General features: G+C 47.8%; 1 protein-coding gene across 1 annotated transcript in view; it reads left to right on the forward strand.

Annotated features, from left to right (window-relative positions):
* Positions 1 to 6614: 6614 nt before the first annotated feature.
* The window catches only part of C7H10orf71 (chromosome 7 C10orf71 homolog), a 51099-nt gene continuing 43428 nt past the window's right edge, over positions 6615 to 14285 (forward strand). The window contains exon 1 of the mRNA XM_020916252.2: positions 6615 to 6819. The gene's annotated coding sequence lies outside the window, so the exon portion shown is untranslated. The remainder of the gene's footprint in view (positions 6820 to 14285) is intronic.

The raw sequence follows: 14285 nt of genomic DNA on the forward strand, positions 1-14285 counted from the left end.
AGCCGGTGGGTATTTGCTGTATGACACAGGGAGCTCAACGCTGTGTCTCTGACAACCTAGAGGGGTGAGATAGGGTGGGAAATAGGACAGAAGGTCAAGGGAGGGGACATCTGTACACCTAAGACTTATTCATGCTGATGTATGGCAGAACCAACACAATATTGTAAAGCAATTATTCTCCAATTAAAAATAAACAAATTTTTTTTAAAAATCCTATGATATGCCAGGTATGCCAGGTACTATTCTGGAGTCAAAAGAAATTATGATAAACAAAATAGCAGAGGATGTTGCTACAATACTGCCAAGAAGCCCCAGGGAAGAAGGACTTGTTGCCCCAGCTGCTGGGCGTGCTGTGAGCAGGGGTCCCTTCACAAGTCATGTCAGCACAGAGCTACCAGGCACTAGGTCCCACCTTTCCCAGGGTGGCCACCATGCAATGACTGATCAGAGCCAAAGGATGAAGACCTGGCCATCTCTATACAAATCAGGACAGCTCTAGAGGGCCACTCCAGCCCCAAAGCTCCCAGAACTGTCAGACAAGATCAAAGTTTGATTCTCCTTCCACCCATACCTTCTGCTAACCCCTCTATTCTACAGGGTTGGTCCCAAGAGCCCTCCTTAACAGACATCCTGCCAGCTAAACCCCATCTCAGAGTCTGCTGCTTGACAAACCCAATCTGCGGCAGAAACAACCTACCCTCTCTCAGGAAAGCAACTTGGAGAAAGAAATGATAAAGTGATTTTATGAGGACTATTGAGAAAAGCAAGTGAGAGGTGTGTGAAAGCACTTTAGTAGTCCAAAACTACCATTGAAGACATGAGTTTCTTTCTTTTTTTTAATGGCTTGAAATGAGTTGAGTTGCGATGTGAAAACCTTTCTCATTTCTTAGAAAGAAAGCCTCCCAATTCCCCTCCACTTCGCCATCTTCAAAGGCTCACTTCTCTATCCTCAAAGGCTCATTCTCAGTAGCCTGCAAGGGATGACCCGCCCCAGACAGGTGTGACATCACCCAGGAGGGGCACTTCCGGTACTCCAAGGAAATTTCTTGGCTCATGTCTGCCAAGTGCCTATCATTAGTGAAGCCCAATTTCAGAAGCTACAAAAAGGAGAGGACTGCTTGACCCTGCGCCCAGCTGACAAGTTTCCAAGTTCCCCAGTGCTACAACCGACTCTGCAGAAGCAGAATCTTTGGCTCCAAACCACTAATGAACTCCTTCTAGCTCCAGGTTTAATTAGTTTTCATTGCAATATTAATGATCCTAACAAACCATTTCAACTTTCCTGTTGCACAGCTGGAATTCTTTTATTTGGCATTTGGTCTCTTTATAAGAAAATCCCTCACGCATCCTCCTCCCGGCTGGCCCCATCAAAAGGGAATAAGATCACATTCTTACTTTCCTTATCACTTCGGCCAACCCAGGGACAGTAGCTTTAATAATTTTGAAACTGGGAGCATTAAACACATCACAAACTGCCATACAAATAACATATAATATAACTCCAGGATTTTAATTACAGTGACTAATATATGTACCAATCTTAAAATCTCTATAGTACCATTAGGCCACATGCATGGACATTATTGGGAGGTTTAAAATTTGCACAAGGTATGTCATTAGTGGATCCAAGACCTTCCAGATCTAGAGTTCTCGCCTGGGACACAGAATTCATTTGTTGGGCACTTTGAACTACTCAGCCAGAAGCAGCACTGTTTTCATTAGTGACTATGAAAAATGATTAAACATTGCTACCAGTTCATATTGGTTTGTGTTGAAAGTAGGCTTGCTGCATGGCTGAACAACTAGGCATTTGCTACTGGATTCCAATGGTTCTTTATTTTCTCTGCCTTTCCAAAGAAGAGAGAAGCAACAGTAAATCAACACGTAATAGAACTGTTTTCTGCCTGCTCCCAGAAATTCTCCAGCCCAGCCTTAATGGAATTTGATCTGGATTTATATGAGAATGCACTGAATTTTTGCTATAGTGTTCTTCTAGCCAGAGATTTGGATTTGGGTGGACCTGCTGGTGATAGAAACTGAATGAAGACTCCTAGTGGGCCTCTCCAAAGAAAGGCTAGCAGCCTGTGCTTTAAGTTCAAGGACACATGATGAACTCAAGTTCAGCTCAGCCAGCATCAACCACCCAGTGGCTTTGCTACGTGGGGCAGCAGTGCTGATCTTGTGGTGAGGGTCCAAGTTCAGAGATGTAGTCAGTGTGACTTGGTCCCAGTGGACGCCAGGGAGGGAATAAAGAACAGGCAGGTAAACTGGCCAGAAATATGGAGCATAATAAGTAAGTGGAATTTATTCCAAGTATACAAAAGTTCATTTAACATTCAAAAATTAATCAATATAATTCACCATATCAATAGGCTAAAGAAGAAAAAGCATATGATCATACTAATTGACACAGGAAAAAATTTGACAAGATATAACACCTATGTATGATAGTTAGAAAAGGAAAAATCTCCCAGTAAGCTAGGAATAGGGGGTTTCCCAGGTGGCTCAGTGGTAAAGAATTTGCCTGCCAGTGCAGGAGACACAAGAGACTTGTGTTTGATCCCTGGGTCAGAAAGATCCCCTAAAGAAGGAAATGGCAGTCCACTCCAGTACTCTTGCCTGGGGAATCCCATGGACCGAGGAGCCTGGCAGCTTACAGTCCGTGGAATCGCAGAGTCAGACAGACTGAGCTATTGAACATGCATGCACACAAGCTAGGACTAGAAAGGGACCACTTCACACAATAAAGAACATTTACAAAAGCCTACGACTGCATACTTAATAGTGAAAAATCAAACAAAGAAAGGCTATCTGCTCTGACCACTCCTCTTCAACATAGTTGAAGTTCTAGCCACTACAATAAGGTAAGAAAAAGAAACGGCTTACAGATTGAAAATGAAGAAATAGAACTGTCCTTATTTGCAGATGGCTTGGTTGTTTGCATAGGAAATCCCAAGAAATTCACATACACAAAAAAATTAGAAAGAATAAATGGGTTCAGCAAGATTGCAAAATATAAGATCAACATTTGCATTTCTACATATACAAATGAACATCTTGAAACCAAAATTTAAAACACAATACCATTGGTTATTACTCCAAAGAAAATGAAACATTTAGGTATAAACTTTACAGAACATGTATAGGATCGGTATGCCAAAATTATAAAATGCTGAGGAAAGAAATCAAAGATCTAAATAAGAGTAACATATTATGTTTAGGGGTTGGAAGCCTCAACACAGCAACCTGGATTCTAGCCTCAGCTAGATCCATCTTGGTTGGACCCAGTGCCTGGTCTCTCTCTCCCTGCATGCATGCGTGCTAAGTCGCTCAGTCGTGTCCGACTCTTTGCAACCCAAAGGACTGTAGCCCGCCAGGCTCCTCTGTCCATGGGATTCTCCAGGCAAGAATACTGGAGTGGGTTGCCATGCCCTTCTCCGCTCTCCATGCCTGATTCTTATTTCTTTACTTTGGTACCAATGTCGTAAAGGGGACTCATCTGCTAAGAAGCATTGGAGGATGTGGCAGGCTTCCCTGCCCAAAGCATTCAGTCAGCCCAAGGGAAACCTTTGCTAGGGGTTTTAGGTTAAGTGGTCCCAGTAGAGACCAAGTTAAAGGGCTGATGTAGGTAGTTGTATTGGGGAGGGATCCCAGGGATGTAAAGTGTAGGATCAGAGAAGAAGGCAGAGAAAACATGAGAGGTAACTCAAGGATGCATTATGGGTTACCCCCTGCTAAAGAGGACTGGTTCTCCACCTAACCAGAAACTTCTGAAGAACATTTTGAAATGCCTTTCAGAATTGTCCTCCTGGGACTCAGGTGGAGAATAGCTCATCTGCCTCCACAGGTCAAGGATGGTCCTGGGCACACAGACTCCTACACTTTGGGACCACACGTGTGTGAGTGCTCGGTGGATCCCCATGGGTGTTGCCACATGTGCTGGTCTCAGGAAGTCTGAAACAAGAAGTGAGAGGCATGTGTGTGGAGTCCAGGAGAAGGGATGGGGTGGTTCTTGTAGAGCGTGTTTGTCACCTATGGAGGTGGCAGTAACTAGAGTGAGAATTGCGGACAAACAGATTGGTGTGGTGCTCAAAAGGTGTCCAGCAGTGTGGAAGGTGGAGGCGTATGGCCTGGAAGTTGTCGACTGCCAAGTCCTCATCCTTGCACAGCCCAAGGCCTCTGGAGGGCAGCTAGTGGCACACCTGTGCCTCTGGCTAGTGAAGCACCCTCCTGTCCTCTTGACGCACCCACACTTCCCTTATCTCGTGGCAACATGATTGCTCATCTTATCTGACATCCCCTGGGCTGTTAACTCTGTGACAGAAAGAGCTCCCACTTAGACTAGAACACATAGTCATTCTCTGTGCTCTGCATGGAGTCACTCACAAAAGCTTCACAGCTGAGAAAGCAAGGCCCAGAGAAGTGCAGTGATCTACCCAAGGTCACACAGGCAGTTCAATCCCAAACACTGGCTCCAGAGCTTGGGCTCTGGACCATGACCTTTCTCTTCGCAAGGGAGTGCAGTCTGAGGATGCGATGTCCACTGCAAGATTCCAGAAGAGGCTCAGTGCAGTGTGGTGTGGTTGTGGAAGTTCAAGCTGCCAGAGGAACACAAAGAAGGACAATGGGGGTCATGGGGAGGTTAAGGGAAGGGAGGGGAGGAGGGAAGAGATAAAGAGAAGAGGGAGAGTAAAGAGTGATGCAAAGAAAGGAGAGATTCTGAGGGACAGGAGGCGGGGAGGCGCCTGCAGCTTGAGCAGGGCTCATGGGCACAGGGCGTGAAAGAGGAGTGGTGATCCCTGAGGCTGCCATGTGGGCAGGGCTGATGCGGAGGGGCTCCGATCCAGGCTCCAGCAGGGGTGAGAAATCATCAACACATTGTGGCTGGGAATGTGACAAAAACAGAGCTTCCCTGGCATCACCAGCTGTGTGAAGTGGGCCTAGAGCGGGCAGCCTGGGGCAGCGAGGGTGCTCGGGAAACTGCTGCAGGGACCCAGAGGAGCAAAGGTATGGCCCAAGCCTGGGCACACAAGGTCAAGACAGCATAGGACTAGGAGCCAGGGAGAGAGGAGCGAGGAGGTAGTGGAAGGTCCCAGCCTCTGCACACAGTGGGTGGTGCGCTTCCCAACCCCAAATCCAAAAAAACATTTAATGGATGCCTACTATGTGCCAGGCCCTTGAGATAGAGTCTAGGTTTGTAATTACAGTAGTGTTTCCAGATGGGTTTGTCCCTCCTCATTTTACCCAGGAGGAAACCTTAAGAAGTTCCCATGGGTGGTAAGCAATGGCAGGGCCAGACCCAAGGGGTCTGTGGGACTCCAGAGTCCATGTTCTTTTCATGCACCATGAAATTACACTCATGTCATTTCACTCAGCAAAGAGCATGAAACCGTGACAGCTGACCAGGCTCTGTGAGTGTCATAGTGGCCGAGAGCCAAGCTACAAATCACGCCACGTCACCACAAAAGCCAAAATAACCAGCGCCTATGTGTGGTCTGCTTACTCCAGCTGTCTTAGCTCAACCGGATCTATTGACGATTCACTAATCCAGCCAATAGCTGGGTGCTGACCCACACACTCAGCCGAGCTGGAGACAACACGAATCTGTTCCTGAGCCCTCGGCTTTGCCGGGGAGAGTCCATCACTAAAGTCTCCTTCAGAAGCAGCAGGATTTACCTGGCCTGGCCATGGGGGAGCCCTGGACAGCAGAGCCAAAGACACCCCAAAAGTCTGCATCTTTCTGTAACAAGTCCCTTTTCTCAGGTTTCCTCGTTTGACCCACCTGTCGATAGCCATCTCAGTAAATTTCATCTGTGACAATGAGCTGTAGTGACTGAATGCTGGTCCCTAAAAGATATGTCTGTGTCTTAATCCTGAAACCTATGAATGTGGCCTTATTTAGAAAAATGGTTCCTACAGATGGAATTAAGGATTTTGTGCTAAGTAGAAAGTTTGGTAGCCCCTAAATCCAATGACAAATGTCCTTTATAAGAGAAATAGACATTTGAGACAGAGAGAAGGAGGCAATGCAACCACACAGGTTGAAGAGATGTGTCCACAAACCAAGGAATGAATGGGGCACTAGAAGCTAGAAGAGACAGGGAAGAACCCTCCCCTAGAGCCTTCAGATAGAGCTACCCTGCTGACCCCTTGATTTCAGACTTCTGGCCTCCAGAACCCTGAGACAATGAATGTCTGTTGCTTAAGCCACTCTGTATGTGGTCATTTGTTTGGGCAGCCACAGGAAAGTAGCCTCTGACTGTCCACTGTGCGTTGCTATTTGCAGGAAAATCTGTGATCTCATCCTTCAGGCCCATGAGCTCGCCGGGTCCTGCTCTGCCCTTGGCTGGAAAGGGAATCCCGAGGTTGCATCTGCCTCTTGGGTGTGGAGTTCTGGGCTGGAGCAGGATGAGAAATGGGCCTATTTATAAACGAACAGAGCCAGAGGGCTGGAGCCGGGTCAGCCGAGGGCTTCACCAAGGTCACAGACCCAGTCCCTTGGGATGGGGGCATTGCAGAGAAGGGCCAGGCTCCAGAGGAAGCAGGGGGCGGGAGCGCTCGGGCCTCTCTGAGCGGTGGGGCCGTGGTCCATTTCTGAACAGCCTAACAGGAATGTCCAGCTGGCTTCCAAGTCAGATCTGGTGTCTCGGGCGAAGGGCAGGCCCAGCTGGGTGGGAGTGGATTCTTTCCCACTGCCTCATTGCCGCTCCGAGAAAGGAAGTGTGAGTGCCCGGGGCAGGCGCCCTGCACGCAGCCCATGACTGTCTGTGGGCGGTTGTGTCCTCCACGCTCCTGCCGCTCAAGGAGGATGCTGCCATGGTGAGTAAGCCTCCGTGCTCCCCTCGCTTCTCGCTGTAAAGAGCACTCTCTCAGCAAGGCCAGGTTGGAGGGACTTAACCGGGTGATATTTCAGCCCCAGGCTGTCTCATGGAGGGCAGGAAGTTGGGCAGTAGTGCCAAGGATGTGGGTGGATAGGGACTCTGCTGATTAGTGGCTGAGTGGGACCAGGGTCTATTCCCAGCGTGATTGGTGCTGGGCAGAGTTGTCCAGAGGAAGTCAAAGCACACAGGCTGCCTTACCCGGCCCCTCCCACAGGCCTGGGCCTGAGAGATGCTCAGCTCCATAGCACCAGGAGTTTTAAAAGCTAGCAGAAGGCTTTCCTCTACAATAGGAACAGCTTCTGATCTAGCTAGGATGCCTACCTCAGTCACATCTGGGACCATATCATGTCTCTTGAGTCTTGCATATCTTTAAGCACTTCTCCCTGTAAGAGTAAATTTCTGAGTAGCTGTCGCAGGAAGACAAATGGGGCCAGATTTTTCACCTGCTTATGTTCTGAGCCACAAGCTTCAGGAAGCATTGAATCTCAGCTGCATCTTCTTCTTGCTGTGTTATCCTGGACAAGTCACTTAACCTCTCTGAGCCTCATCTCCTAGTCTGTAATGTGGGGATAGCCTAGCCTACTTTGCTGAACTGCTGGGGTGGTTAGATGAGACAGTATGTGTGATGTTCCCATCTCCATCCACAGAGCCTGGGCTCATTTCCCAGGACTTTGGACATCTTTTGTTTAACCTTTCCCCTTGAGAAAGTCTGTTAGAGCTTCAGAGTCCCCATCCACTCCAGCTGGGCACCCGGTCACATGGAATAATCAGCACAGCCCCATGCTGTCATGGGGACATTCATGCAACCCACGAGGGACTTACAGGGCTCAGGTACCTGCAGCCCACAGACGCCTCCTCTACCCTCCTCCCCTGACTCTGGGCTCTGGCCCAGCTGCTCATGGTCAGAACATTCAGATTCCAAGCCTGAAACCAAACCTGTATCCTTGTCATTCACTTGTCAAGCCCTGTCTTTCCTGCAGAAGCCAGCCTATGACCTTCTCAGGGTTAAGCTTATACTAAAGTAGAAACAGAACCAGCATGTGGTAGGGATTGTCTGTGGAAAAGGACTCACTGCCTCCACTACGGAGGCAAGGGGAGCTGGTCCCCACTGCTGATGTGACCTTGGACAAGTCATTTTTTCCTTTCAGTTTCCTCATCTTTAAAATGGGTCTGTGCTGTGCTTAGTCACTCAGTTGTGTCCAACTGTTTGCAAACCCGTGGACTGTAGCCCGCCAGGCTCCTCTATTCATGGGGATTCTCCAGGCAAGAACACTGGAGTGGGTTACCATGCCCTCCTCCAGGGGATCTTCCCAACCCAGGGATCGAACCCAGGTCTCCCGCATTGCAGGCGGACTCTTTACTGTCTTAGCCACTAGGGAAGCCCTAAAATGGGTATAATTTTATCTGAGTCTCAGAATGACTGTAGGTTGATCGTCAACCACCTGGCCTTGGCCCCTCACGTATGAGGTGCTCCCCTCCTCTTGCCCTGAGCCCCAATTTGCATGAGTACAGCGGTTGGCTCAGACCCCAGATACAGAAGCAGGCTGGCTCAGGGAGGGCCCAAGACTCAGGAGACCCAAGAAATAATAAGGGGCATGACCTCCCCTTCCTGGGTGCTGACAGTCCTCGCAGAGGCTCACCAGAGGGATCTTGCCCCCAAGAGGGGGGTTACTAGGGCGAATACTCAGGCCCACAGCAGGAAATGGGGATGAGGCAACTCAGGACCCCTGAGAGGAGCCTTCTCTGACTTCATATCCATTCCCAGGAAACCCACAAACCGTTCTTTTCTGTTAATCAGATTTGCAAAGCCGAGGACAACAAGGCAACATCACCCTTAGGAAACTCACTTGAGCCTCTTAGCTGCTCTGGCCACAGGGGAGGTCAAGGGTGCTGTGGGAGGTTGTGTGCCCCAGACTCCAGTGAGAGGGCAGGGCAGACCTGCTTGAGGGTCTTCTCAGGAAAGGCGAGAAGCTGAGGGTGGTTGCCTGGATCCACCAGTGCTGTTGAAACCTGTAGCATCTGATGGAGTGGACACTGGGTTCAGACAGCAGGACACCCTGCGGGCAGAGGGCCGACACCTGCCACACTGCGGTGTCGGCTCCCTTCTCTCCCACCCGACTGGTAGGGACACGTCGGAGGATGGGGTCTGCGGGGCCTGTCTTCAGCAGTGACTGGGCCTGGAAAATACAGACAGGAGAAAGCCATTGTCATCAGACAAAGAGGTCATTAAAACCAAAAGTTTAAAATATGACTCCCATGTATATAAAAAGATGTTCAGATGAATTAAATGTATTTAGGCCAAATGCCTGGGACAGAATCCCAGCTCCACTACCTGGGGGCCCTGTGACCCTGGGACAAGAGCTGGACTTCTTTAAGCCCTGGTTCCCTGGCTGCTGTGGACTGAATGGTGGCCCCCCAAAAGATATGTCAATATCCTAACCCCAGAACTTGTGAATGTTACTTTAGTTGGGAAGAATCTCTGCAGATATAATGAAGTTAAGAATCTAGAGATGAGGAGATCATCTTAATTATCCAGGGGAGTCCTAAATCCGGTGACAAAGTCTCTGACAATCTCCTTTGAGAAGCACTCAGAGGAGACAGACAGACATACAGAAAAGAGAAGGCCATGTGAAGACAGAAGCAGAGATTGGAGGGATGCGGCCACAAGCCCAGAAACACCTGGAGCCGCCAGAGGCTGGACAGGCACTTGAAGCAGCTCAGCCCTGCCAGCACCTTGAGCTCAGATTTCTGTCCTCCAGAACTGTGAGAGAATAAATATCTATTAACCCTCTGTCACCGCTAGCTTGTTACAGTGACCACAGGAATTATTCTTCAAAGAAAGAATGTAAAGGTCTAACAGAGGATCAGTATAGAACATGTGCAGCTTTACATACAATAAGAATTGTATGCAGTCATGCAAAGAACTTGTGGACAGTTGTTAAGGGTGAAGCTGGTGTTGGGAATATCAAGCCAGAGAAACAGAATACCAGATTATTAATTTGTAAATGTTTAGGAATCGAATTTTGTTTTTAAAAGTATGCCAAAAAAAGGGAAAATAACGCTGATCATCTCCAGGCCATATTATACCATTTCCTTTCTTTTCTTCTTTGCTATTTTCTGTATTTTCCAAATTTCCTCTCAATGAGTACATGCAGGGTGCTGTGCTGAGTCACTTCAGTCGTATCTGACTCTTTGCCACACTGTGAACTGTAGCCCACCAGGCTCCTCTGTCCATGGGATTCTCCAGGCAAGAATACTGGAGTGGGTTGCCGTTTCCTTCAGGGGATCTTCCCAGCCCAGGGTTGGAACCCACATCCCTTAAGTCTCCTGCCTTGAAAAGCAGCTTCTTTACCATTAGTGCCACCCGGAAAGCCTCTCAATGAGTATAGCTTTTACTGTCAGAAAATAAAGAGCCATGCTAAGATTTTCTTCTGCAAATGTTACTTAGTTGTGCAAGAGCCCCCAAAGGCCCACTTTCTTTCCACCTATAATCTCATGAAAACCTTACAGCAGCCCCACCATAAACTCACCTGTGATTCTGTTTTGTAGGTGAGAAAACTATCCTTCAAGAGGTAAATAGTGACTCCAGAGCCAGCCTATAGCCAGAGTTGGGAAAGGAACACAGTCTACCTGTCTTCTGAGCCTTGTGTGAGAAGCCACACTTCCCTAATCCATAGACAGCCACTGCTCTGCCCTCACCTCCCTCTCGTGACCACAACCAGGACCTGGCCTGTCCTTCAAGTCAGAATGACTGATCAAAGTCTCAAGTGCCCTCCAGGCAGAGATAAATAACAGAGAGCTAGATCCTGGGATTCTGGTTTCGTATTTTTAAATGGAAGGAGAGATAAATCATTTCTGCTAACTGTTTTTACCTGGCTGCAGGAAATGATGCATCACCATCTTTTAAAAGAAAATTAAGCCTTTAATTCCATGGCACATGTAATAAAATGATACTTCAGCTCTCTGCCTTGAATATATGGCCCGTCGTGTCCTAATTTACTATTTCAATGCTGCCTGAAATGTTCTGAAGTTATTAATGTGGCAATATATTCAAGCACCAAACCTGGCCTTCAAATGCTGTTCAAGCGCTCAATTAACACAATGGATGGCCAGGCGGGAGCCAAAGGGGTCATATCAAGAGGTAGGCCATGCGTGTGGGGTGCACAGCTGACCCTGCCATAGAGGGCTACTGTGAGCCAGAGCCCCATTTTCTTCCTCTGGAAGGTGGAGACTATGGTACATCATTCACAGGTGCAAGATGCCAGGTACAGATCCGTACCCGGGTCCCCAGCTGCACCTAATGCCCCCAATGCCTCTCTCTTTATTCTGAGTCTCTCGTGGTCCACAGGAGAGCTGTGATGCTTCCACACGCATACCAGTGCTTAGCATGTGTGCACAAGTTCACACATGGGGCAATTCATCCCAAGACTGAGCAGACACCTCCCATTGTACTTAGAAGAGCAGGCCTTTATGACCAGGGAACTGCCCAATGATCCATGCAAAGATATACTGGGGTGAAGTTTCAATGTAAGATAAAGGACAGGGGCCTGGGGGCTTCGAGGCCCATGCTCTTCACCTTGTACACCTCTCTCCTCTCCTGTGAGCATGTGATGCTGACAGGGAGACCATGGGCTAATGTAGGCTGCCCTCACGAGCCCTCCCCACTGGCACATGGAACAGCCACTGCACACGAGCATCTAGATGGGACCACTTGAACGAGAGCTCTCTTGTTCTGCAGAAACTCCCAGATGGGCTCAAAGATGCTCGCTGCTGGGGTCTCTGGGGTCAGGGACTTCAGGTCTTTCAGTGGGCCTCTCAGCAGGAGCGCTGGGTCCCCTGGGAGGGTCAGTGCAGTCCCACATCCTCTCCAGGGTAAATCTCATCTGTTTCAGAGACAGAGAGTTGGGACAGTTTATTTAGCTTTTAGCAAACTCATAAGGGGAATAATTGCAACCCTATGTCTAGAGGGGAAAATATACATGAAATTCTCCAGTGTGGACCAGATCCCTCAGCAGTGGGCAAAAACCAAGCTCCCTCTGGTACCCAGAGCTGGAGGCCTGAGGGAGAGATGACAGCTATAGCTGAGGCTAATTTTCTGGAGGAATCAGGATGCTGGAGCAATCAGACAAGTGAGTTGAGCAAATTATTTAGACAACAGTAGCACCTCTCTTGGGCTTCCCTGGTGGTTCAGACAGTAAAGAATCCACCTGCAATGCGGGAGACCTGGGTTCAATCCCTGGGTTGGGAAGATCCCCTGGAGGAGGCCATGGCAACCCACTCCAGTATTCTTGCCTGGAGAATCCCCATGGACAGAGGAGCCTGACAGGCTATAATCCATGGGGTCGCAGAGTCGGACACAATTGAATGACTAAGAACAACATAGCACAGGACCTCTGTCTTGTAAGATTGCTGTGATTGTTAAAATGAACCAAAAATAGCAATCAGTCACACAGATGCACTCACTACCTGTTAGCTGTGGAAACTAGCCCACCACATATTGGCTACCTAAAACTTAAGCTGCTCCATTTGTAGCAGACAGTGTGAGTGAGCACTTGATGCCGGGAGTCCTGCTGGGGTCTCCTCTTCCTCATCACTCATATCCAAGTGCCCAGAGCCAAATTCTACCCCAAATAACCTCCCCACTCTCCTCTCTTCTCTGACCTTCTAGGCCACCCACTCCCCTCTGAACACCTACAATGTCCTTCGACAAGCCCTACCCCCATCACATCCTACAACATTCCATTTTCCATGCTGCAGTCAGAGAAATCTTTTTTAAATGTATTTATTTTTTCATTGAAGTATAGTTGATGTATAATATTACATAAGTTAAAGGTGTACAATAAAATAATTCACAATTTTTAAAGGTTATACTCTATTTATAGTTACTATAAAATACTGGCTGCATTCCCCATGTTATATAATACATCCTTATAGCTTATTTTACACCTCAGTTTGTACTTTTTAATCCTCTACCCCTATGTTGCCCCGCCTCCCTTCCCTCTCACCACTGTAACCACTAGTCTATTCTTTATGCCTGTGAGTCTCCTTTTTTTGTTACATTCACCAGTTTAGTGTATTTTTTAGATCCTACATATAAGTGGTACCATACAGTGTTTGTCTTTTTCTGTCTGACTTATCTCACTTAGCATAGTACCCTCCAAGTCCATTCATGTTGCTGCAAATGGCAAAATTTCATTTTTTATTGCTGAGTAGTATTCCATTGTATGTATGTATGTATGTATGTGTGTGTATACATATATATATGTCACTTCTTCTTTATCCATTCATCTGTTGATGGACACTTACCTTGCTTCCATATCTTAGCAATTGTAAACAATGCTGCTATGAAAGCTTCATCAAATGTTTATCAGATCCTATTGGCCCTGTGACTAAACCCACAATTGGCTTTCTATAACACTGAATAAAATGCAAACTCCATGTCCCCGGCCATCAAGGCTCCACATGGCCTGGTCCTGTCTGTTCTCTACTCTCATCTGGAAATCCCCACCCACAAGCCCCAAGTGTAAGTTCCATGAAAGCAGAGATCCTATCTTGTTCACAGCTGTATCCCATTGCCTGGCCCATGGTATCTGCAAAACAAATGCTTCTAGAATAAATGAAGGATTAAAAGTCAGACAAACTAACTATAGTGCATTGTGCCACTGGACAGAGGGAAACAGACACTAATAAAAATAAACCCCTTCAGTTAAGCAGATTTCAATCCCTCCTCCTAAACTGGGAGCCTGTGGAGCTCAGAAGGCTGGTGAAAAAGTTTGAACATACGCAGCCTGTATCTTCAAGGGGCCAAGACAGCCTTGGAAGAAAGTGACCCTACAGGGACCACTGTATTCAGCTGCACAGGCTAAGGATGGAACAGATCCAGGGATGACACTGACATAGAATGATGCCCCTAGGGTTTTCAGATGGATCAGTGCAGCAGTCCTGGACCCCCTAACCTGCTCCATCAGGACTGAGCACCCTTTGAGTTCCCTCCCTCAGCCCTGCCCCTCTGTTCTCAGTTGGCTTCCTCCTTAAGAATTTGCAGACCAATAAACCAGAGAACAATACAAATGATGTCCCTGGGTGAAAAGGGAGGATGGAATATCAGATGTGTATCTTCTTGTCTCTGCTGCATCCTGTCTATGTGTCCTTGAACTCATCATTTTTTGGAGCTTCAAGCTCCCGGCACACAGAGATGCTCAGAGTCTGGGCCGAACCAGATACCTACATGGCAGGGCTGATGGAGAGATGGCAAAGCCTGTATCGTGTGGCAGAGTCTAGTTCCACCAGTGTGAGGAGCTTCAACAGAGAGCAATTTCTTGTTTTCCTTTATTTGCTATAACAGTGAGCATAAGGTTACCGTGACTCATTTCCTACACATGAGACCACCGTGGCTCAGAGGTT

This window comes from Odocoileus virginianus, chromosome 7 (assembly GCF_023699985.2).
Source record: "Odocoileus virginianus isolate 20LAN1187 ecotype Illinois chromosome 7, Ovbor_1.2, whole genome shotgun sequence".
In the NCBI taxonomy this organism is placed as follows: domain Eukaryota; kingdom Metazoa; phylum Chordata; class Mammalia; order Artiodactyla; family Cervidae; genus Odocoileus; species Odocoileus virginianus.